Genomic DNA, 26,926 nt, shown 5'->3' on the forward strand with positions numbered 1-26,926 from the left:
TGTGAAGGAGGAAAGGTTTCCACACACTAGGAAGCCACTTCGCGGGCGGAGACTGTGGGTGGCGGAGGGGGGGAAGCTTCAGAACTGCGGAGGAGAGCGCAGCAACGGGGTGTGGGGGGGCAAAGCGGGGAGATTCCCGCACAGAGGATCAGGGCTGACCGGCACTCACCAGCCCGAGAGGCTTGTCTGGTCACCCGCCGGGGCGGGCGGGGCTGGGAGCTGAGGCTTACGCTTCAGTCAGAGCGCAGGGAGAGGACTGGGGTTGGCGGCGTGAACACAGCCTGCAGGGGGTTAGTGCGCCACGGCTAGCCAGGAGGGAGTCCGGAGAAAGTCTGGACCTGCCGAAGAGGCAAGAGACTTTTTCTTCCCTGTTTGTTTCCTGGTTCGTGAGGAGAGGGGATTAAGAGTGCTGCTTAAAGGAGCTCCAGAGACAGGCGAGAGCCGCTGCTAAAAGCGTGGACCCCACAGACGGGCATGAGACGCTAAGGCTGCTGCTGCCGCCACCAAGAAGCCTGTGTGCGAGCACAGGTCATTCTCCACACTCCCCTTTCGGGGAGCCTGTGCAGCCCGCCACTGCCAGGGTCCTGGGATCCAGGGAAAACTCCCCCGGGAGAACGCACGGCATGCCTCAGGCTGGTGCAACGTCACGGCGGCCTCTGCCGCCGCAGGCCCACCCTGCACTCCGTGCCCCTCCCTCCCCACGGCCTGAGTGAGCCAGAGCCCCCGAATCAGCGGCTCCTTCAACCCCGTCCTGTCTGAGCGAAGAACAGACGCCCTCTGGCGACCTGCACGCAAAGGTGGGGCCAAATCCAAAGCTGAGCCCCGGGAGCTGTGAGAACAAAGAAGAGAAAGGGAAATCTCTCCCAACAGCCTCAGAAGCAGCGAATTAAAGCTGCACAATCAACTTGATGTACCCTGCATCTGTGGAATACATGAATAGACAACGAATCATCCCAAATTGAGGAGGTGGACTTTGAGAGCAAGATTTATGATTTTCCTATTTTTCTGAGTGTGTATGTGTATGCTTCTGTGTGAGATTTTGTCTGTATAGCTTTGCTTCCACCATTTCTCCTAGGGTTCTATCCATCCGCTTTTTTTTTATCTTAATAATTATTTTTTTATTTTAATAACACTTTATATTTTATCTTATTTTATTTTACTTTATCTTCTTTCTTTCTTTCTTCTTTTCCTTCCTTCCCTCCTTCTTTCCTTCCTTCCTCCCTCCCTCCCTCTCTCCCTCCCTCCCTCCTTTCTTTCTTTCTTTCTACTTCTACTAATTCTTTCTTTCTACTTTTTCTCCCTTTTCTTCTGAGCCGTGTAGATGAAAGGCTCTTAGGGCTGCAGCCAGGAGTCAGTGCTGTGCCTCTGAGGTGGGAACGCTAACTTCAGGACCCTGGTCCACAAGAGAACTCCCAGTTACACATAATATCTAACGGCGAAAATCTCCCAGAGATCTCCATCTTAATGCCAGCACCCAGCTTCACTCACCGACCAGCAAGCTACAGTGCTGGACATCCTATGCCAAACAACTAGCAAGACAGGAACACAACCCCACCCATTAGCAGAGAGGCTGCCTAAAATCATAATAAGTCCACAGACACCCCAAAACACACCACCAGACGTGGACCTGCCCACCAGAAAGACAAGATCCAGCCTCATCCACCAGAACACAGGCACTAATCCCCTCCACCAGGAAGCCTACACAACCCACTGCACCAACCTTAGCCACTGGGGACAGACACCAAACACAACGGGAACTATGAACCTGCAGCCTGCAAAAAGGAGACCCCCAAACACAGTAAGATAAGCAAAATGAGAAGACAGAAAAACACACCGCAGATGAAGGTGCAAGATAAAAACCCACCAGACCTAACAAATGAAGAGTAAATAGGCAGTCTACCTGAAAAAGAATTCAGAATAATGATAGTAAAGATGATCCAAAATCTTGGAAACAGAATGGACAAAATGCAAGAAACATTTAACAAGGACCTAGAAGAACTAAAGATGAAACAAACAATGATGAACAACACAATAAATGAAATTTAAAATACTCTAGATGGGATCAATAGCAGAATAACTGAGGCAGAAGAATGGATAAGTGACCTGGAAGATACAATAGTAGAAATAACTACGGCAGAGCAGAAGAAAGAAAAAAGAATGAAAAGAACTGAGGACAGTCTCAGAGACCTCTGGGACAACATTAAATGCACCAACATTCGAATTATAGGGGTTGCAGAAGAAGAAGAGAAAACAAAAGGGACTGAGAAAATATTTGAAGAGATTATAGTTGAGAACTTCCCTAATATGGGAAAGGAAATAGTTAATCAAGTCCAGGAAGCACAGAGAGTCCCATACAGGATAAATCCAAGGAGAAATACGCCAAGACACATATTAATCAAACTGTCAAAAATTAAATACAAAGAAAACATATTAAAAGCAGCAAGGGAAAAACAACAAATAACACACAAGGAAATCCCCATAAGGGTAACAGCTGATCTTTCAGCAGAAACTCTGCAAGCCAGAAGGGACTGGCAGGACATATTTAAACTGATGAAGGGGAAAAACCTGCGACCAAGATTACTCTACCCAGCAAGGATCTCATTCAGATTTGATGGAGAAATTAAAAGCTTTACAGACAAGCAAGAGCTGAGAGAGTTCAGCACCAGCAAACCAGCTTTACAACAACTGCTAAAGGAACTTCTCTAGTCAAGAAACACAACAGAAGGAAAAGACCTACAATAACGAACCCAAAACAATTAAGAAAATGGGAATAGGAACATACATATTGATAATTCCCTTAAATGTAAATGGACTAAATGCTCCCACGAAAAAACACAGATTGGCTGAATGGATATAGAAACTAGACCCATATACTGGCTATCTACAAGAGACCCACTTCAGACGTAGAGACACACACAGACTGAAAGTAAGGGGATGGAAAAAGATATTTCATGCAAATGGAAACCACAAGAAAGCTGGAGTACCAATTCTCATATCAGACAATATAGACTTTAAAATAAAGACTCTCAGAAGAGACAAAGAAGGACACTACATAATGATCAAGGGATCAATCCAAGAAGAAGATATAACAATTGTAAATATTTATGCACCCAACATAGGAGCACCTCAATACATAAGGCAAATAATAACAGCCATGAAAGGGGAAATCGACAGTAACACATTCATAGTAGTGGACGTTAACACCCCACTTTCACCAATGGACAGATCATCCAAAATGAAAATAAATAAGGAAACACAAGCTTTAAATGGTACATGAAACAAGATGGACTTAATTGATATTTATAGGACATTCCATCTAAAAACAACAGAATACACATTTTTCTCAAGTGCTCATGGAAAATTCTCCAGGATAGATCATATCTTGGGTCACAAGTCAAGCCTTGGTAAATTTAAGAAACTTGAAATTTTTTCAAGTATCTTTTGTGACAACAATGCTATGAGACTACATATCAATTACAGGAAAAGATCTGTAAAAAATACAAACACATGGAGGCTAAACAATACACTACTTAATAACGAAGTGATCGCTGAAGAAATCAAAGAGGAAATTAAAAAATATCTAGAAACAAATGACAATGGAGACATGATGACCCAAAATCTATGGGATGCAGCAAAAGCAGTTCTAAGAGGGAAGTTTATAGCAATACAATCCTACCTTAAGAAACAGGAAACATCTCAAATAAACAACCCAACCTTGCACCTAAAGCAATTAGAGAAAGAAGAACAAAAATCCCCAAAGTTAGCAGAAGGAAAGAAATAATAAACACCAGATCAGAAATAAATGAAAAAGAAATGAAGGAAACGATAGCAAAGATCAGTAAAATTAAGCTGGTTCTTTGAGAAGATAAACAAAATTGATAAACCGTTAGCCAGACTCATCAAGAAAAAAAGGGAGAAGACTCAAATCAATAGAATTAGAAATGAAAAAGGAGAAGTAACAACTGACACTGCAGAAATACAAAAGATCATGAGAGATTACTACAAGCAACTCTATGCCAATAAAATGGACAAGCGGGAAGAAATGGACAAATGCTTAGAAATGCACAACCTGCCAAGACTGAATCAGGAAGAAGTAGAAAATATGAACAGACCAGTCACAAGCACTGAAATTGAAAGTGTGATTAAAAATCTTCCAAGAAACAAAAGCCCAGGACCAGATGGCTTCACAGGCGAATTCTCTCAAACATTTAGAGAAGAGCTAACACCTATCCTTCTCAAACTCTTCCAAAATGTAGCAGAGGGAGGAATACTCCCAAATACTCCTTATTCTACAAGGCCACGATCACCCTGATACCAAAACCAGACAAGGATGTCACAAAGAAAGAAAACTACAGGCCAATATCACTGATGAACATAGATGCAAAAATCCTCAACAAAATACTAGCAAACAGAATCCAACAGCACATTAAAAGGATCATACACCATGATCAATTGGGGTTTATTCCAGGAATGCAAGGATTCTTTAATATATGCAAATCAATCAACGTGATACACCATATTAACAAATTGAAGGAGAAAAACCATATGATCATCTCAATAGCTGCAGAGAAAGCTTTCGAAAAATTCAATACGCGTTTATGATAAAAACCCTGCAGAAAGTAGGCATAGAGGGCACTTTCCTCAACATAGTAAAGGCCGTATATGACAAGCCCACAGCCAACATCGTCCTCAATGGTGAAAACCTGAAAGCATTTCCCCTACGATCAGGAACAAGACAAGGTTGCCCACTCTCACCACTCTTATTCAACATAGTTTTGGAAGTTTTAGCCACAGCAATCAGAGAAGAAAAGGAAATAAAAGGAATTCAAATTGGAAAAGAAGAAGTAAAGCTGTCACTGTTTGCAGATGACATGATACTATACATAGAGAATCCTAAGGATGCTACCAGAAAACTACTAGAGCTAATCAATGCATTTGGTAAAGTAGCAGGATACAAAATTAATGCACAGAAATCTCTTGCATTCCTATACACTAAGGATGAAAAATCTGAAAGTGAAATCAAGAAAACACTCCCATTTACCATTGCAATAAAAAGAATAAAATATCTAGGAATAAACCTACCTAAGGAGACAAAAGACCTGTATGCAGAAAATTATAAGACACTGATGAAAGAAATTAAAGATGATACAAATAGATGGAGAGATATACCATGTTCTTGGATTGGAAGAATCAACATTGTGAAAATGACTCTACTACCAAAAGCAATCTACAGATTCAATGCAATCCCTATCAAACTACCACTGGTATTTTTCACAGAACTAGAACAAAAAAATTCACAATTTGTATGGAAACACAAAAGACCCAGAATAGCCAAAGCAATCTTGAGAACGAAAAACGGAGCTGGAGGAATCAGGCTCCCTGACTTCAGACTATACTACAAAGCTACAGTAATCAAGACAGTATGGTACTGGCACAAAAACAGAGACATGGATCAATGGAACAGGATAGAAAGCCCAGAGATAAACCCACGCACATTTGGTCACCTTATCTTTGATAAAGGAGGCAGGAATGTACAGTGGAGAAAGGACAGCCTTTTCAATAAGTGGTGCTGGGAAAACTGAACAGGTACATGTAAAAGTATGAGATTAGATCATTCCCTAGCACCATACACAATAATATGCTCAAAATGGATTAAAGACCTAAATGTAAGACCAGAAACTATCAAACTCTTAGAGGAAAACATATGCAGAGCACTCTATGAGATAAATTACAGTAAGATCCTTTTTGACCCACCTCCTAGAGAAATGGAAATAAAAACAAAAGGGACCTAATGAAACTTCAAAGCTTTTGCACAGCAAAGGAAACCATAAACAAGACCAAAAGACAACCCTCAGAATGGGAGAAAATATTTGCAAATGAAGCAACTGACAAACGATTAATCTCCAAAATTTATAAGCAGCTCATGCATCTCAATAACAAAAAAAACAAACAACCCAATCCAAAAATAGGCAGAAGATCTGAATAGACATTTCTCCAAAGAAGGTATACAGACTGCCAACAAACACACGAAAGAATGCTCAACATCTTTAATCATTAGAGAAATGCAAATCAAAACTACAATGAGATATCATCTCACACCCGTCAGAATGGCCATCATCAAAAAATCTAGAAACAATAAATGCTGGAGAGGGTGTGGAGAAAAGGGAACCCTCTTGCACCTTTGGTGGGAATGTGAATTGGTACAGCCACGATGGAGAACAGTATGGAGGTTCCTTAAAAAACTACAAATAGAACTACCATATGACCCAGCAATCTCACTACTGGGCCTATACCCTGAGAAAACCATAATTCAAAAAGAGTCATGTACCAAAATGTTCATTGCAGCTCTATTTACAGTAGCCCAGAGATGGATACAACCTAAGTGTCGATCATCGGATGAATGGGTAAAGAAGATGTGGCACATATATACAATGGTATAATACTCAGCCATAAAAAGAAACGAAATTGAGCTATTTGTAATGTGGTGGATAGACCTAGAGTCTGTCCTACAGAGTGAAGTAAGTCAGAAAGAGAAAGACAAATACCGTATGGTAACACATATACATGGAATTTAAGAAAAAAAAAATGTCATGAAGAACCTAGGGGTAAGACAGGAATAAAGACACAGACCTAGTAGAGAATGGACTTGAGGATATGGGGAGGGGTAAGGGTAAGCTGTGACAAAGAGAGAGAGAGACATGGACATATACAGACTACCAAACGTAAGGTAGATAGCTAGTGGGAAGCAGCCGCATAGCACAGGGAGATCAGCTCGGTGCTTTGTGACCGCCTGGAGGCATGGGATAGGGAGGGTGGGAGGGAGGGAGACACAAGAGGGAAGAGATATGGGAACATATGTATATGTATAACTGATTTACTTTGTTATAAAGCAGAAAGTAACACACCATTGTAAAGTAATTATACTCCAATAAAGATGTAAAAAATAAAAAGTATGTATTCAAGAAATGAATGTCAGGCAGTTGACTAATAAAATGTGTTATTTTTCCTGATTTTTGTGATGTTTATGGTATTTGTCAGTTATTGAAATGTGTAATTTGTTGTGACTTATTTCCTAATTCTAAGCAAATTTTCACTTCTGGACCTAATTGTATATTATTTTCCTTAAGGAGGATTCCCCAAATTGTATATAATTTCAGTCCGCACAAACTTTGGATCTGGCTCTGGATATAGGCTAATCATACTTAAAGAAATCATAGGAGAGGCCAATAAAAAATGGAATAATCAGGGAAAATCACCAGTCATTTTTATGGAAAGAAATCAGTTTTATTCTTCAAACACTTGGGTCCTCTGTGTAGAGGCAGGAAGTTAGTACTATATTCAGAGTTATTAAGAACTATTAAGTCTTTCTGAGACCAGTCACATTGTGGCGAAAGATTTTGGCTACACTGTGGCAGGCATTTTCCAATCATTTGACAACACAGACCCCCTAATTTCATTCCAGCTCTAGCAAATTAATCATGATTGTTCTAAGTTACCCTTTGATTTGTTAGTAATTGGTCTAGGTGTAGGCACATTACCTAATTCTTGCAAATAAAAGTCTGATGGGGCTTTCTGGGAAAGATTTTTATCTCTAAAAAAACAGGGCATGAGCCGAGTAAGAAGAAATGCCTTTTTGCCCCGCACTCTTTCAGATATTGGTGTAAGGGTGTAGTATTTAGAGCTGTGGCAACAATCTTTTGATCCCCACACAATGGCCAAGTGAATTGAAGTGATACCAACCCAACAGTAGTACTGTGATATCACTGAACCACCAAAGCAACTCTAGGACAGCCTGGTTCCAGCCTTCTAGTTATGAAATATAATTAAATACTATCTAAAACATTGTTGGCCAGAGATTTTTTGTTAGATAGAGCTGAAAATATTTCCAATTAAGGGGTGGGATAGGGAGGGTGGGAGGGAGATGCAAGAGGGAGGAGATATGGGGGTATATGTATATGTATAGCTGATTCACTTTGTTATAAAGAAAAAACTAACACAATTGTAAAGCAATTACACTCCAATAAAGATGTTAAAAATTTAAAAAAAAAAGATGATGGATGAAGTGTGGAATTAAGAAGGGAGAAAGCTTTGAATTAGCTCTCATAATAGCAAATACCTTCCCTCAAAACACAACTGTGAAGATGTGCCTTATTGTCTGAAATACTCACTTTAATATTTGAAGGTTTTTATTAATTTTCATGTGGCATGCCAAACTAAGATGGAAAAATTAAATGAAAAACTTTAAATAAAAATTTTATTGAGATATAATTTACATACCATAAAATTACCATTTTAAAGTTTACTATTTAGTGGTTTTTAGTGTATTCACAAAGTTGTGCGTTGATCATCAATATCTAATTCCAAAACATTTTCATCACTCCTATGGAGAACTCCATATCTAGTAGTAGTCACTCCCCGTTCCCCCATCTCTCAGCCCCTGGCAACCACTAATCTACTTTCTGCCCCTATAGATTGGCCTATTCTGGACATTTCATGTAAATGCAATCACACAATATGTGGCCTTCTGTGTCTGGCTTTTTTCACTTAGTATAATGTTCTCAAGGTTCATCCATGTCGTACCATGAATTAGTACTTCATTTCTTTTCTTTTTTTTTTTTAAACATCTTTTTTGGAGTATAATTGCTTTACAATGGTGTGTTAGTTTCTGCTTTATAACAAAGTGAATCAGCTATACATATACATATCTTCATTTCTTTTCATGGCTGAATAATATTCCATTGTATGGATATACCATATTATGTTTATCCACGAATCTGTTGGTGGACATTTGAGTTATTTCAACCTTTTGGCTAACGTGAGTGCTGCTATAAACATTGGTTTACAAGTTTTTGTTTGAACATCTGTTTTCACTTATTTTGGGTATGCCTCTAGGAGTGGAATTTCTGAGTCATGTAGTAATTCTATGTTGAATTTATTGGGGGAACTGCGAAACTTTCCGAAAGTAGCTGCACATTTTACAGTACTACTAGGAGCATATGAGGATTTCAGTTTCTCCACATCCTTGCCAACACTTGTATTTTTTTTGTCTGTCTTTTTTATTTATTTATTTTTTTGCGGTACGCGGGCCTCTCACTGCTGTGGCTTCTCCCGCTGTGGAGCACAGGCTCCGGACGCGCAGGCTCAGCGGCCATGGCTCACGGGCCCAGCCGCTCCGCGGCATGTGGGATCCTCCCGGACTGGGGCACGAACCCGTGTCCCCTGCCTCGGCAGGCGGACTCTCAACCACTGCACCACCAGGGAAGCCCTTGTCTGTCTTTTTGATTATAGCCATCATAGTGGGTGTGAAGTGGTATCTCATTGTGGTTTTGATTTGCATTTCCCACATTATTTCATGTACTTATTGGCCATTTACATATCTTCTTTGGAGAAATGTCTTTTCTGATCTTTTGCCCACCCTTAATTGGGAGAATTGTCTTTCTGTTCTTGAGTTGTTAGAATTTTTATATATTCTGGATTCTAGACCCTTATCAAATATATGATTTGGAAATATTTTGTCCCATTCTGTGGGTTGTCTTTTCATTTCTTTGATGGTGTTCTTGGAAGTACAAACATTTAAAAATCTGGTGAAGGTCAATTTATCTCATTTTTCTTTGGTTGTTTGTGCTTTTGGTATGACGTTTAAGGAACCATTGGAAATGCTGGAGGCTGAGATATGGTGACAAATTTCCACAGTAGAGAAGATGGGAGCTTAAGACATTTTGCTTAGATATTAAAAGGGACCTGATAACATCTATGCTATATTTAGGTACATGTTTGGAGTACAATATTAAATACTGATCACCTATATCAGAATCACCTAAAAATTCTTGTTAAAAATACAGATCACATGGCTCCGTCCAACATATCAAAACAAATCCCTGGGCTTAGGGCTAAGGAATATGAATTCTAAACAAGTTCTTAAACAGATTCTGCTGTATATGGACGTTTGAGAACCACTGAACTATGCCATGTGCTCTCCAGTAAGCATAAATTCATATTTCTTTAGTTCTTGGTAAATGTCAGCACCATTGTCAACTTCTCCTAGATTCAATGCAACATTATAAAATGTGCTCTTACTTTGTGCCAGGCACTGTGCTAGGCACTAAAGATAACCCACAAAGAAAATTTTGGGAGAATATTTATTTATTTATTTATAATAATTAATTAATTAATTAATTTAGTTTTAGCTGTGTTGGATCTTAGTTGCGGCATGCTGGATCTTTTGCTGTGGCCCACGGGCTCCTCCTTGCGGTACACGGGCTTCTCTCTAGTTGTGGTGCATGGGCTCCAGAGCGCATGGGCTCTGTAGTTGTGGCGTGTGGGCTCCAGAGTGTGTGGGCTCTGTAGTTGTGGCACGTGGGCTCTCTAGCTGCGGCACATGGGCTCTCTGGTTGTGGTGTGTGGGCTTAGTTGCCCTGCAGCATGTGGGATCTTAGTTTCCCAACCAGGGATTGAACCGGCATCCCCCGCATCGCAAGACGGATTCTTAACCACTGGACCGCCTAGGAGGTCCTGAGAATATTTAAATGTGATAATTATTGTGGTACATACAACTATCCATAGATACACAACACAGGCAGATACATCAGGTGCAAAATTGTCATTTCAAAGCTAATTGTGTTGATTCATTTATGATTCCACAGAATCTCATTACGGGAGGCTAGGTGTCAGCTTCCATTTAGTCATAACAATGATTTACTAATCAGAATAACACTTTATAAATGTTACATAATTTTTGGTCGATACAAGAATAGGAGCACTACGTAAGTTGTGAGCTCTCCATGAGGAGTTCATGTCTTAAACACAATTTATTGTATTTGAGAAAGAAATCTACATACACTTGTATATATTTTCAGCCTTTGAGCATGCTGTGGTTTGCAATATAATTAAGATCTTGCAGCAACAGAAATGAAGATATATGAGATACATATTAATCTAGACACTATTGTAATGTGATTAAAGTATTAGGAGAAAATGAGAATAGGTCCTGAAAGACTCTATGGGCAGATGTATCTAAATCCACAGTCACTGATCGTGGTGACCAGTCTCCAATATGACCCCCAATGATACCCATCTCCTGGTATTCTCATCCTTGTGTAGCCCACATCACATGGTACCAGAATTGGCCTGTGTGACCAATAGAATATGGCAGAAATGATGTAAATGGCTGTGGCTTCTGTCTTGGGCATGCTCACTGCCACTTGTCCTCTTTCTGTCTTTCTTGGATTACTTACTCTTGAGAAAGCCATGTCAGAGCAGGCTATCGGAGGGGCCCATGTGATGATGAACTGAAGCCTCTTGCTAAAAGCTATAGGAGTGAACTTGGAAGTGGATTTTTCAGCTTCCTCTCAGCTAGTCTTCAAATACTCTATCCCTAGCTGACAGCTTGACTACAATCATATGAGAGAACTGAGTCAAGGCCACCTAACTAACCTGCTCCTGGATCCCTGACTAACAGAAATCATGAGGTATTTTTTGTTTTAAAGGTCTAAATTTCATAGTAATCTGTTATTCAGTGATAGATAACTTAGCATGCAGATCAAAGAAATATTATTGGATGCAAATGAACAGATTTCTATAAAGTAATACTTTGAGGAAACGTGTAACCTTAAAATTCCTACAGTTATCTCAGTACCAAAAAGGTTAAAAATTTCCCCAGCAACATAGTCAAAACCTATATAAGACAAAATTCCATATTAGTCAATATTTCTTAAAAAGTGTATTACAATTCTAGTCATAAAGAAACATTATGAATTGCTCAATAATATAATATGGCTTTTATGTGGAGTAAATTCTCTCTGGGTCATACAATGTCTACAGTCTTAAATTATCATTATTACTTTATTTTTAATACCAGTTAACATTCAGATGCTTACTATGTGGTAGACATTGTATTTCATTGTTTCATGCCCTTATGCTTACTGCCTGTAATATAGTCCCACTTATTTCTCATAATAACCCCACAAGAGAGGCACTATTTATTATCCCTTTTTAAGTTCACACAGCTAGCAAGTGGCAGAACATAGATTTGACCCTAACTCCTTTTCCAGAGCCCAAGTTTATGAAAGAGTATATTGAAATAATTTTATATGAAGTAATCCCTGACAAAGACTCATTAACCAAACTTCAGTCAGGCTCCTCTAAGTCCTTTATCATTATGTTATGTACATAATTCTCCCTGATAATTTTCCTTGATCTTAATTCTGCTCTTTCTGAAATTTATGTAGCTACTTATGCTTTCTTTTGATTAGTGTTAACATGGTCTATCTTTCTCTTTCCATTTACTCTTAATCTATGTGTGTCTTTACATTTAAAGTTGGTTTCTTGTAGACAACATATAGCTGGGTCTAGTTTTTGATTCACTCTGACAATCTCTGTCTTTTCATTGGTATATTTAGACCATTGACATTGAAAGTGATTATTGATATAGTTGGATTAATATCTACTATATTTGTTACTGTTTTCTGTTTGTTGCCCTTGTTTTTGTTCCTATTTTTATGTTCCACACTCTTTTCTGCTTTTTTTGGTTTTAATTGAACAGTTTATATGATTTTATTTTCTCTCCTTTCTTAGACTATCAATTATACCTCTTTTAACTTCTTTTTATACTTGTTGCCCTAGAGTTTGCAATACATATTTACAACTAATTCAAGTCCAGTTTCAAATAACACTATACTGCTTCATGGATAGTGGAAGTATCTTATAATAAAATATTCCTAATTCCTTCCTCCCATCCTTTGTATCATTGCTATCATTCATTTCACTTATACATATACATAAGCATATATAAATATATGTATGTCCACACATAAAATTAAATACATTGTTTCTTTTATTATTTTGAACAAACTGTTATCTGTTGGATCAATTCAGAATTTTTAAAATGAAAGTTTTTATCTTACCTCCTTTTCTCCATTCTTCGATGTTTTTCCTTTCTTTATGTTGATCTGAATTTCTGACCTATATTATTTTCCTTCTCTCTGAAGAACTTCTTTTAACATTTCTTGCAAGGCTGGCTTTACTGGCAATAAATTCCCTCAAATTTTGTTTGCCTGGGAAAGTATTTATTTCTCCTTCAATTTTGAAGGATAATTTCATAGGAACAGGATTGTAGGTTGGTGGTTATTTCTCTCAATACTTTAAATATTTTATTCTACTCTACTGCTTTCATGGTTGGATGTAATTCTTATATTTGCTCCACTATACGTAAGATTTTCTTTTTTCCTTTAGCTTCTCTCAAGAATTTTGTTTTAGCTTCTATTTTCTGAAGTTTAACTATGATATATATTTGTTGTTGTTGTTGTCATTTATCCTGCTTAGTATTCTCTGATCTACCTTACTCAGGGGAAATTCTCATTCATTATTGCTTCAACTATTGCTTCTGTTCCTTTCTTTCTTTCTTCTCCTTCTGGTATTCCCATTACACATATGTTACACCACTTGTAGTTTTCCCGCAGTTCTTAGACGTCCTTTCCTGTATTTTTTCAGTCTTTTTTCTCTCAAACTCAGATTCTTTCCTGAGCTGTGCCCAGTCAACTAATAAGTCAATCAAAGGCATTTTTTATTTCTGTTACATGTTCTTGATGTCTAGCATTTATTTTTGATTCTTTCTTAGAATTTCAAACCCTCTGCTTACATTATGCATCTGTTGTTCCATGTTGTCTACTTTTGGCATTAAAGTCCTTAGCATAATAATCATAATCTTTTTAAAATTCCCGGTCTGGTAATTCCAACATTCCTGCCATATCTGACTCTGTTTCTGATGCTTGTTTGGTCTCTTCAGATTGTGCTTTTTGCCTTTTAGTATGCCTTGTAATTTTTTTTTAAAAGGTAGATATGATATACAGGGTAAAAGGAATTGCAGTAATAGGCCTTTAGTGGGGGAGGTGAAGCATTGCAAAGTCTGGTGATTAGGTCTCAGTCTTTTGGTGAGCCTGTGCCCCTGGATTGTGAACCTCATCAGTGCTTCTCTATCCCCCCTCTCCCCAAGGCCTTACCCCTGCCCCCTGCTGAGGTGGGACAGGATGGCTGGAGAGGGCTGGAGTTGTATACTTCCCTTCCCCCATATAGAAGGTTAAAGAGACCTGGTGTTGGATATCCCTCCTCTTCCCCAGGTAAGCTAAGCTCTGATATAATGTCAGCAGGTTAGGCTCTGGTAAAATCATTTTTCCTACAGCAAGCCTTGTTAAGAGAAATAGAATTCTCTGGCATATTTAAAAATGGTTCCTTTTCCATTCCCCCTGCCCAAAGCATAGGAAGACTTTTTTCTGATATTCACTCTGAGGACCTGGTAGGGCTCCTGGAGGTAAAACCCACAGAAGTGTGAGGGCCCCTCTATGACTAGGTCCTTCTGGATTTTTTATTCCTTAGGCTTGTCTATACTGAGCCTCTAGCAATTTGCAGTTACATTTTAGGTTTTCCAACCACAGCACTCATTCCCATAGAGGTTTCTGCTCATGGATTTCTGCCCCTGTAAATCGTGCTTCTCTGTATCCACCTGTCTGTCTCTCTAATTCTGGGGACATTGGTTTGCCGTGTGACTTCACTTCTCTGATGGATCTAAGTAGTGTTGGTGATTTTTCATTTTGATCAGCTTTTTATTTGTTGTTAGGATGGAGTGAAGACTTCTAAGCTCCATACCTGCAGGACTGAAAATCAGAGGCCCTTGAGACATAATTTTCATTTCTGTCTGGCATTTGCTTTTTAGAGACAATGTAGTATATCTCCACCAAGATTACCTGAAACACAATGGGTCCCTCTTGTTGCAAATTCTACTCTAATAGTTCACTTCCATTCCAGATTAAATTTATTTCAAGTGTTTCGAGACAAAAAGCATCTGATAAGGAAAACTTTAAAGAAGTTATCCTTCTTGTCCTCTTGGCTGCCCTGGAACAGGTGAAGAGGGGGAAGGGCATATTTGTGAGACTCTTGGGAATGGACAGCAATGTTGCAGCAGGAACTTGAGATTCTCCCAGTGGAATTTAAATTCTAATTTTTTCTAGGAACAATACCTTTACTGGATCACAACTTTCTGTCAAGACCTTACATTATATTTTTGAGTCTGTATAAGAAATGGCCATGTGGAAAATATTTCTGTACATTCCATCAAATCAAAGTGGAGGTCAATGCCTGTCATGTTCCTCCATATCTGTGTCATGTTCCTCAAACACTCATGTGATAGTTTAATGCCAGTAACATTAGTTTCTGCAAACAAATACTTTTGTTTCCTTTTACAGAAAATAAGAACTATATGACCCCTTAATGTTTCCCATTTTACCTCTGAGTCCAGGAAGATTAGAACTAGATTGAAAGCTCAATTGCAACTAGATCAAGCCTAACTTCCCAGCAAAATTCAAATTTTACTGACTAATGGCATTTGATTGTCACATGTACTTTAATATTTAAGTCAATTCAGTAATTTTAATGTATGATGGTACTGATTAATATAACAAATCAATTTAAAATAAGATAAAATATATTATACCCTTTGGAATAATTTTCAGATTTTGAGCAAAATAATGTGAAGATAAGAATGAAGAGAAAATGATTTGAATTTGGAAGAACTAGAAATGGAAATATAAATGCTACTTTTCAAATGTTTTTTTATATTAAAAAAATTCAAACTAGGAATTTAAAGTTCTCTGCTTATTTTAGAGTTATGCCAGAACAGTTGGCAATGTTGTGAACAATTGGGAATGTTGTGAGTTCATTTTATCTTTTAACTCGTAGGACAATTTTTTTTTTTTTTTACATCTTTATGGGAGTATAATAGCTTTACAGTGGTGTGTTAGTTTCTGCTTTATAACAAAGTGAATCAGTTATACATATACATATGTTCCCATATCTCTTCCTTCTTGCGTCTCCCTCGCTCCCACCCTCCCTATCCCACCCCTCCAGGGGGTCACAAAGCAGTGAGCTGATCTCCCTGTGCTATGCGGCTGCTTCCCACTAGCTATCTACCTTACGTTTGGTGGTGTATATATGTCCATGCCTCTCTCTCGCTTTGTCCCAGCTTACCCTTACCCCTCCCCATATCCTCAAGTCCATTCTCTAGTAGGTCTGTGTCTTTATTCCTGTCTTACCCCTAGATTCTTCATGACATTTTTTTCCCCTTAAGTTCCATATATATGTGTTACCATACGGTATTTGTCTTTCTCTTTCTGACTTACTTCACTCTGTAGGACAGACTCTAGGTCTATCCACCGCATTACAAATAGCTCAATTTCGTTTCTTTTTATGGCTGAGCAATATTCCATTGTATATATGTGCCACATCTTCTTTATCCATTCATCCGATGATGGACACTTAGGTTGTTTCCATCTCCGAGCTATTGTAAATAGAGCTGCAATGAACATTTTGGTACATGACTCTTTTTGAATTATGGTTTTCTCAGGGTATATGCCCAGTAGTGGGATTGCTGGGTCATATGGTAGTTCTATTTGTAGTTTTTTAAGGAACCTCCATACTGTTCTCCATCGTGGCTGTACCAATTCACATTCCCACCAAAGGTGCAAGAGGGTTCCCTTTTCTCCACACCCTCTCCAGCATTTATTGTTTCTAGATTTTTTGATGATGGCCATTCTGACGGGTGTGAGATGATATCTCATTGTAGTTTTGATTTGCATTTCTCTAATGATTAAAGATGTTGAGCATTCTTTCGTGTGTTTGTTGGCAGTCTGTATACCTTCTTTGGAGAAATGTCTATTCAGATCTTCTGCCTATTTTTGGATTGGGTTGTTTGTTTTTTTGTTATTGAGATGCATGAGCTGCTTATAAATTTTGGAGATTAATCGTTTGTCAGTTGCTTCATTTGCAAATATTTTCTCCCATTCTGAGGGTTGTCTTTTGGTCTTGTTTATGGTTTCCTTTGCTGTGCAAAAGCGTTGAAGTTTCATTAGGTCCCATTTGTTAATTTTTGTTTTTATTTCCATTTCTCTAGGAGGTGGGTCAAAAAGGATCTTGCTGTGATTAATGTCATAGAGTGTTCTGCCTATGTTTTCCTCTAAGAGTTTGATAGTTTCTGGCCTTATATTTAGGTCTTTAATCCATTTTGAGCTTATTTTTGTGTATGGTGTTAGGGAGTGATCTAATCTCATACTTTTACATGTACCTGTCCAGTTTTCCCAGCACCACTTATTGAAGAGGTGTCCTTTCTCCACTGTACATTCCTGCCTCCTTTATCAAAGATAAGGTGACCATACGTGCGTGGGTTTATCTCTGGGCTTTCTATCCTGTTCCACTGATCTATGTTTCTGTTTTTGTGCCAGTACCATACTGTCTTGATTACTGTAGCTTTGTAGTATAGTATGAAGTCAGGGAGCCTGATTCCTCCAGCTCCGTTTTTTGTTCTCAAGATTGCTTTGGCTATTTGGGGTCTTTTTTGTTTCCATACAAATTGTGAATTTTTTTGTTCTAGTTCTGTTAAAAATGCCAGCGGCAGTTTGATAGGGATTGCATTGAATGTGTAAATTGCCTTGGGTAGTAGAGTCATTTCCACAATGTTGATTCTTCCAATCCAAGAACATGGTATATCTCTCCATCTACTTGTATCATCTTTAATTTCTTTCATCAGTGTCTTATAATTTTCTGCATACAGGTCTTTTGTCTCCTTAGGTACGTTTATTCCTAGATATTTTATTCTTTTTATTGCAGTGGTAAATGGGAGTGTTTTCTTGATTTCACTTTCAGATTTTTCATCATTAGTGTATAAGAATGCCAGAGATTTCTGTGCATTAATTTTGTATCCTGCTACTTTACCAAATGCATTGATTAGCTCTAGTAGTTTTCTGGTAGCATCTTTAGGATTCTCTATGTATAGTATCATGTCATCTGCAAACAGTGACAGCTTTACTTCTTCTTTTCCGATTTGGATTCCTTTTATTTCCTTTTCTTCTCTGATTGCTGTGGCTAAAACTTCCAAAACTGTGTTCAATAAGAGTGGTGAGAATGGGCAACCTTGTCTTGTTCCTGATCTTAGTGGAGATGCTTTCAGTTTTTCACCATTGAGGATGATGTTGGCTGTGGGTTTGTCATATACGGCCTTTATTATGTTGAGGAAAGTGCCCTCTGTGCCTACTTTCTGCAGAGTTTTTATCATAAATGGGTGTTGAATTTTGTCGAAAGCTTTCTCTGCATCTATTGAGATGATCATATGGTTTTTCTCCTTCAATTTGTAAATATGGTGTATCACGTTGATTGATTTGCATATATTGAAGAATCCTTGCATTCCTGGAGTAAAACCCACTTGATCATGGTGTATGATCCTTTTAATGTGCTGTTGGATTCTGTTTGCTAGTGTTTTGTTGAGGATTTTTGCATCTATGTTCATCACTGATATTGCCCTGTAGTTTTCTTTCTTTGTGACATCCTTGTCTGGTTTTGGTATCAGGGTGATGGTGGCCTCGTAGAATGAGTTTGGGAGTGTTCCTCCCTCTGCTATATTTTGGAAGAGTTTGAGAAGGATAGGTGTTACCTCTTCTCTAAATGTTTGATAGAATTTGCCTGTGAAGCCATCTGGTCCTGGGCTTTTGTTTCTTGGAAGATTTTTAATCCCAGTTTCAATTTCAGTGCTTGTGATTGGTCTGTTCATATGTTCTATTTCTTCCTTGTTCAGTCTCAAAAGGTTGTGCATTTCTAAGCATTTGTCCATTTCTTCCAGCTTGTCCATTTTATTGGCATAGAGTTGCTTGTAGTAATCTGTCATGACCTTTTGTATTTCTGCAGTGTCAGTTGTTACTTCTCCTTTTTCATTTCTAATTCTATTGATTTGAGTCTTCTCCCTTTTTTTCTTGATGAGTCTAGCTAACGGTTTATCAATTTTGTTTATCTTCTCAAAGAACCAGCTTTTAGTCTTCTTGATCTTTGCTATCGTTTCCTTCATTTCTTTTTCATTTATTTCTGATCTGGTGTTTATTATTTCTTTCCTTCTGCTAACTTTGGGGGTTTTTTGTCCTTCTTTCTCTAATTACTTTAGGTGCAAGTTTAGGTTGTTTATTTGAGATGTTTCCTGTTTCTTAAGGTAGGATTGTATTGCTATAAACTTCCCTCTTAGAACTGCTTTTGCTGCATCCCATAGATTCTGGGTCGTTGTGTCTCCATTGTCATTTGTTTCTAGGTATTTTTTGATTTCCTCTTTAATTTCTTCAGTGATCGCTTTCTTTTTAAGTAGTGTATTGTTTAGCCTCCATGGGTTTGTATTTTTTACAGATCTTTTCCTGTAATTGATATGTAGTCTCATAGTGTTGTGGTCGGAAAAGATACTTGATACAATTTCATGTTTCTTAAATTTACCAAGGCTTGATTTGTGACCGAAGATATGATCTATCCTGGAGAATGTTCCATGACCGCTTGAGAAAAATGTGTATTCTGTTGTTTTTGGATGGAATGTCCTATAAATATCAATTAAGTCCATCTTGTTTAATGTATCATTTAAAGCTGTGTTTCCTTATTTATTTTCATTTTGGATGATCTGTCCATTGGTGAAAGTGGGGTGTTAAAGTCCCCTACTATGAATGTGTTACTGTCGATTACCTCTTTTATGCCTGTTATTATTTGCCTTATGTATTGAGGTGCTCCTATGTTGGGTGCATAAATATTTACAATTCTTATATCTTCTTCTTGGATCGATCCCTTGATCATTATGTAGTGTCCTTCTTTGTCTCTTCTGAGAGTCTTTATTTTAAAGTCTATATTGTCTGATATGAGAATTGGTACTCCAGCTTTCTTGTGGTTTCCATTTGCATGAAATATCTTTTTCCATCCCCTTACTTTCAGTCTGTATGTGTCTCTAGGTCTGAAGTGGGTCTCTTGTAGACAGCAAATATATGGGTCTTGTTTCTATATCCATTCAGCCAATCTGTGTCTTTTGGTGGGAGCATTTATACCATTTACATTTAAGGGAATTATCAATATGTATGTTCCTATTCCCATTTTCTTAATTGTTTTGGGTTCGTTATTGTAGATCTTTTCCTTCTCTTGTGTTTCTTTCCTAGAGAAATTCCTTTAGCAGTTTTTGTAAAGCTGGTTTGGTGTTGCTGAACTCTCTCAGCTTTTGCTTGTCTGTAAAGGTTTCAATTTCTCCATCAAATCTGAATGAGATCCTTGCTGGGTAGAGTAATCTTGGTTGCAGATTTTTCTCCCTCATCACTTTAAATATGTCCTGCCAGTCCCTTCTGGCTTGCAGAGTTTCTGCTGAAAGATCAGCTCTTAACCTTATGGGGATTCCCTTGTGTGTTCTTTGTTGTTTTCCTCTTGCTGCTTTTAATATGTTTTCTTTGTATTTAATTTTTGACAGTTTGATTAATATGTGTCTTGGCGTACTTCTCCTTGGATTTATCCTGTATGGGACTCTCTGTGCTTCCTGGACTTGATTAACTATTTCCTTTCCCATATTAGGGAGGTTTTCAACTATAATCTCTTCAAATATTTTCTCAGTTCCTTTCTTTTTCTCTTCTTCTTCTGGAACCCCTATAATTCAAATGTTGGTGCGTTTAATGTTGTCCCAGAGGTCTCTGAGACTGTCCTCAGTTCTTTTCATTCTTTTTTCTTTCTTCTGCACTGTAGTAGTTATTTCCACTATTTTATCTTCCAGGTCACTTATCCATTCTTCTGCCTCAGTTATTCTGCTATTGATCCCATCTAGAGAATTTTTAATTTCATTTATTATGTTGTTCATAGTTGTTTGTTTCATGTTTAGTTCTTCTAGGTCCTTGTTAAATGGTTCTTGCATTTTGTCTATTCTTTTTCCAAGATTTTGGATCATCTTTACTATCATTATTCTGAATTCTTTTTCAGGTAGACTGCCTATTTCCTCTACATTTTTAGGTCTGGTGGGTTTTTATCTTGCTCCTTCATCTGCGGTGTGTTTTTCTGTCTTCTCATTTTGCTTATCTTACTGTGTTTGGGGTCTCCATTTTGCAGGCTGCAGGTTCGTAGTTCCCGTTGTGTTTGGTGTCTGTCCCCAGTGGCTAAGGTTGGTTCAGTGGGTTGTGTAGGCTTCCTGGGGGAGGAGACTAGTGCCTGTCTTCTGGTGGATGAGGCTGGATCTTGTCTTTCTGGTGGGCAGGTCCATGTCTGGTGGTGTGTTTTGGGGTGTCTGTGGACTTATTATGATTTTAGGCAGCCTCTCTGCTAATGGGTGGGGTTGTGTTCCTGTCTTGCTAGTTGTTTGGCATAGGATGTCCAGCACTGTAGCTTGCTGGTCGTTGAGTGAAGCTGGGTGTTGGTGTTGAGATGGAGATCTCTGGGAGATTTTTGCCATTTGATATTATGTGGAGCTGGGAGGTCTCTTGTGGACCAGTGTTCTGAAGTTGGCTCTCTCACCTCAGAGTCACAGCACTGACTCCTGGCTGCTGCACCAAGAGCCTTTCATCCACACAGCTCAGAATAAAAGGGAGAAAAAGTAGAAAGAAAGAATTAGTAGAAGTAGGAAGAAAGAAAGGAAGGAAGAATGGAGGGAGGGAGGAAGGAAGGAAGGAAGGAGGCAAGGAAGGAAAAAAAGAAAGAAAGAAGATAGAGTAAAATTAAATAAAGTAAGATAACGTATAATAAAGTTATTAAAATAAAAAATAATTATTAAGAGAAAAAAAAAGAAAAAAAAAACGGATAGATAGCACCCTAGGACAAATGGTGGAAGCAAAGCTATACAGACAACATCTCACACAGAAGCATACACATACACACTCACAAAAAGAGGAAAAGGGGAAAAAATCATAAATCTTCCTCTCAAAGTCCACCTCCTCAATTTGGGATGATTCGTTGTCTAAAGGAGGGAAGGAAGGAAAGAAAGAAAGAAAGAACATAAAGTAAAATAAAATAAAGTTATTAAAATAAAAAAATAATTATTAAGAAAAAAAAAACGGATGGATAGAACCTTAGGACAAATGGTGGAAGCAAAGCTATACAGACAAAATCTCACACAGAAGCATACACATACACACTCACAAAAAGAGGAAAAGGGGAAAAAAAATCATAAATCTTGCTCTCAAATTCCACCTCCTTAATTTGGGATGATTCGTTGTCTATTCATGTATTCCACAGATGCAGGGTACATCAAGTTGATTGTGGAGCTTTAATCCGCTGCTCCTGAGGCTGCTGGGAGAGATTTCCCTTTCTCTTCTTTGTTCTCACAGCTCCTGGGGCTCAGCTTTGGATTTGGCCCCGCCTCTGCATGTTGGTCTCCAGAGGGCATCTGTTCTTCGCTCAGACAGGACGGGGTTAAAGGAGACGCTGATTCGGTGGCTCTGTCTCACTCAGGCCGGGGGGGAGGAAGGGGCACCGAGTGCGGGGCGGGCCTGCGGCGGCAGAGGCCGGCGTGACGGCGTGACGTTGCACCAGCCTGAGGCGCGCCGTGCATTCTCCTGGGGGAGTTGTCTCCGGATCCCGGGACCCTGGCAGTGGCGGGCAGCACAGGCTCCCCGGAACGGGGGTGTGGATAGTGACCTGTGCTCGCACATAGGCTTCTTGATGGCGGCAGCAGCAGCCTTAGCGTCTCATGCCCGTCTCTGGGGACCGCGCTTTTAGCCACGGCTTGCGCCCATCTCTGGAGCTCCTTTAAGCAGCGCTCTTAATCCCCTCTCCTCGCGCACCATGAAACAAAGAGGGAAGAAAAAATCTCTTGCCTCTTCGGCAGCTCCAGACCTTTTCCCGGACTCCCTCCCGGCTAGCCGTGGCGCACTAACCCCCTGCAAGCTGTGTTCACGCCGCCAACTCCAGTCCTCTCCCGGCATCCGACCGAAGCTCAAGCCTCAACTCCCAGCCCCGCCCGGCCCTGCGGGTGAACAGAGAAGCCTCTCGGGCAGGTGAGTGCCGGTCGGCCCTGATCCTCTGTGCGGGAATCTCCCCGCATTGCCCTCCGCACCCCTGTTGCTGCGCTCTCCTCCGCGGCTCCAAAGCTTTCCCCTTCCACCACCCGCAGTCTCCGTTCGCAAAGGGGCTTCCTAGTGTGTGGAAACCTTTCCTCCTTCACAGCTCCCTCCCACTGGTGCAGGTCCCGTCCCTATCCTTTTGTGTCTGTTTATTCTTTTTTCTTTTGCGCTACCTAGGTACGTGGGGAGTTTCTTGCCTTTCGGGATGTCTGAGGTCTTCTGCCAGCGTTCAGTAGGTGTTCTGTAGGAGTTCCACGTGTAGATGTATTTCTGGTGTATCTGTGGGGAGGAAGGTGATCTCCGCATCTTACTCTTCTGGCTACTTAAACTTTTTTAGGACAAATGTTTTTAAAGAAGGGTTAAGCTTGTTTGTTGGTGTGGAATTGTAAATAATGAGTTTATGGTGGAAATAAAAATTTGAACTCTTTGGTGCCCTTCCTTGAGAGCTACAGTCCCCATTGGTGTTCTCCTCAAGGTTCCTGTCATGTAGCTGTCCTATATGGAAAAGTTCTTTAGAACTATTTCCTTCTGATACTTACAGAAGTAGTACGCTTGTACTAGTATCTTTGTATGAGTTTTAATTTTCCATTTCACTGCAACCAGTTTTATGTCATGTGGGGAACAAACTCAGGGTCATTCTTTTTAGATGTGAGGCAAGTATCTGTACTATTTAAGTAAAAAGTAAACTGTGTGGGTACTCCAGAGTGGCTGTCAATATTGACTAAATTGACAGAGCAATTACTCAACTTTCTATTTCATTTGCCTTTGTACACATAGCGGCAAATCAACTGGCTCAGTTAACTTACTCTGAGGAATTCATTTCCTATGAAAAGGTAACTTTTAAAATGATACAATTTAATAATAGACTGGAAATCTTCAGAGTGGGCAAACTTTGAAACTACGGGTAACATTAAATTTGGTACTCAGATTCTTGAGGGCAGTTATAGTTAGGTTCATTTTAATAATTTCAATGACTCAGGCAGTTTTATTCATTCAACAAACGTTCACTGAGGCTTCCTATGTGCTTTTCACAGTGTTAGATATGGGGATACAATTTAAAATGTCAAGTCTCAGCCTTCAACAAATTCACAATCCAGTGGGAAAATCAGACAAGTAAAGAGATAATTATGCAACAATATTATAAGTACAGTCAGTGGCAGGGTTGTATATATAAGATAGTATTTCAAGAAAATTAATGTGGTAGCACTATGTAAAGTGCACTTGAGTTAAGGATATCAAATTAGTGGTATAAAGTAGGTACTATTACTATTCCTATTCTGAACATAAGGAAATTTCAGAGGGTTAGAGAGATTCAGTAATAGCCTGGAATCACTCAGGTTATTCATTAATGTGTTCATTCATTGACACATTTATTCATCAGAAACTGTTCTAGGAACTGTGAATAGAGCAGTGATCAAGACAGACTGGACCCTGCCTTAAGGATCTTATAAGAGATCCAGAAGTGCTGTGATAATTCAGAGAAAGAGATAATGATAGTGGGTTTGAAATTCTAGTAGGGACAATGGACATAAATACTCAATTATACATTAAAGGGCAGAGCTGAGAGTCAAGCTGGGTTCATCCCAGTTGTGTGTGAAAGGTAGCTCTCCCACATCCTGGCAGCCAGGTTATAGAGTGTGGGGAGGGCTTTACTGACATTAACACATATGTGGGCCTGCAGGAGTCAGTGAGTTATACTGTTTGAGTGGGAATTTAAAATACTTCAGGGCTGTGTTAGCAGTGTGATGGGTAAGAGAAAAGAAGTTAATTCTAATTAAAATCCTAGGGTTGACTAATTACCAAATGAAGTGTCTTTAATATGTAGCAACACTTGGGGGCTAGCTAATTAGCTGGTGAACTATCTTAAATAAATAGCAGTGTTAAGATATGTGATTGGTTAGGAATAGCACAAGAAGACCAAACTCCTTCATATGAATGAGATGTTGGAAATCGGGAAGCCCAAAAGCCTTAGGCACAATGCTTAATGTCTGAAGCTTATTGACCCTGCACCTCCTATTCATCGAAAATATTGCCACTTGGTATGGCTACAAGGCTTCCACATTCTGCTGTTTAGGGTGGAAGAATATAATTGTACTTGTTTCAGAGTGAGCCTTTCATGCAAGGTAGACTTGAGGGCATAGAAAAGGACTTCTTTTATCTATAAATGGGTTGCCAAGAAATATTAGTTCCTTTGGTGGAATTTGGTTTGAGAATTGCTTTCTCCTGGTAGTATACTTCAGGATTAAAGATAGGTAACCTCCATTTATTTTCTAATCACTAGAGGTTGCCGAGATTTACCAGAAGAACCTGACATTCCCAGAATTGCCAAAATATTGGGTTGGCCAAAAAGTTCGTTTGGGTTTTCTGTTACAGCTTACGGAAAAAACCCGAACGAACTTTTTGGCCAACTCAATAGCTTAGGCCTATTTGCTACAGTAGGGAATTCATTGCCAAACAGCAACCAGAATCAACATTTCCCCCAATACTGGCATTGACATGTACATGCTGCTATATTTTAAAAGGATAACCAACAAGGACCTACTGTATGGCACAGGGAACTCCGCTCAATGTTATGTGGCAGCCTGGATGGGAGGGGAGTTTGGGGGAGAATGGATACATGTATGGTTGAGTCGCTTCGCTGTGCACCTGAAACTATCACAATGATGTTAATCGGCTATACTCCAATATAAAATAAAAAGTTAAAAAAAATTCCCCAAATATCAAGTTATCCATCATCAGAATGTTGGGGGTCAATGAAAGGGAAGGAATTGCTTTGTTGAGGGAAGCTCAGTAGGCTTGTTGGTTTCTATACGTTCTATCCTCTGGGGTAAGTTAGAACAGAGCAACAATACTTTGCCTTTACTCCTGAATACTTCCCAAAGATAGTGAGGGTTCATCATTTCAATTCAGCTAATACTTATTTTTTCCTACTTAGGGTATTTGGTCATTAAGCTAAATATTATTCAACCCTGATTGCATACTGAAATTGAATTCTTATGGATCCCTAACTTCTAATTGGTTGTAGATGTTAATTAAGACATTTCATAGCATTGCAAATTTCACTTTCAGTTTTACCAATGGTTTCCAAATCTCTCTCTCCCATCATTTGTCTTGTAATTTAGCCTTTTCTTTTTACATTGCCATTCTGGAAGTTGTACAACCCTAAATGTCAAACTAATGATTAACTAATACATTGTTTAATCTACAGATCTATTCTTTCATCCAGGAAACCACCTGTATGAAAGATTAGATCTGTAGGGTCAGAGCAATTGACCAATGTCTCTTTACTGCTAGGCTTACCAACAGTAAATTACAGATGAATTAGTGTCCTTTTATTTCTCTCACTCTCCTTGTCCGGAGACATTTTGTTGTAAAGTTTCAGTTCACCTCCAGCCAAAGGTATTCTTCAGTCTATGGGAGGAATAGCCCTTATAGAGAGGGCTTAAGCACTCTCCTTTTAATTCTTATTATCCTAAACCTCTCACACATGACAATTATGATCACTCCATCCAAAAAGAAGTCCCCTCTCATTTGTTGGCTCTGAGACACAGTAATATCTTATTTCTCTTACATTTCTTCTTACTCTCTGTGAATGTTCTCCTTGGCCATCTTCTAGTCTCATGCTATGTGACGCTGCTCAACTACTTCCTCATTAGGCCAGTCTCATCACTTTTTGGAGAGTTTCATCAAAGAAATTCATAAAGTAAATAGGTAGCACGTGGGGACTAGTTGAATATTGGGAGTAGGGGAGGAAAACTAATTTTCCTTCTACACTTCCCGGTTCTTGGCTGAGACACTCCAGCTGTGCCTGTAATAAAAGTCAGATTAACAGAAGAAAATCAGACAGAAGTTTAATAGCATGTGTTCCTCCTGCATACATGGGAGAGACCCAGGAAAACTGAGTAACTCCTGAAAATAGCCCAAGTCATCACCTTAAATACCATCTCTAGCTAAAGACAGAAGAAAGATTGGGGAAATGGGGGTATGGTTGTTACACAGATATAGGTCATTCCTTGCTCCAGGAGTTTCTAGAGATTTAGTCATCCTCCTCTTCCTATTGC

The sequence above is a fragment of the Grampus griseus genome (assembly GCF_964374135.1).
Source record: "Grampus griseus genome assembly, chromosome: X".
NCBI lineage: Eukaryota > Metazoa > Chordata > Mammalia > Artiodactyla > Delphinidae > Grampus > Grampus griseus.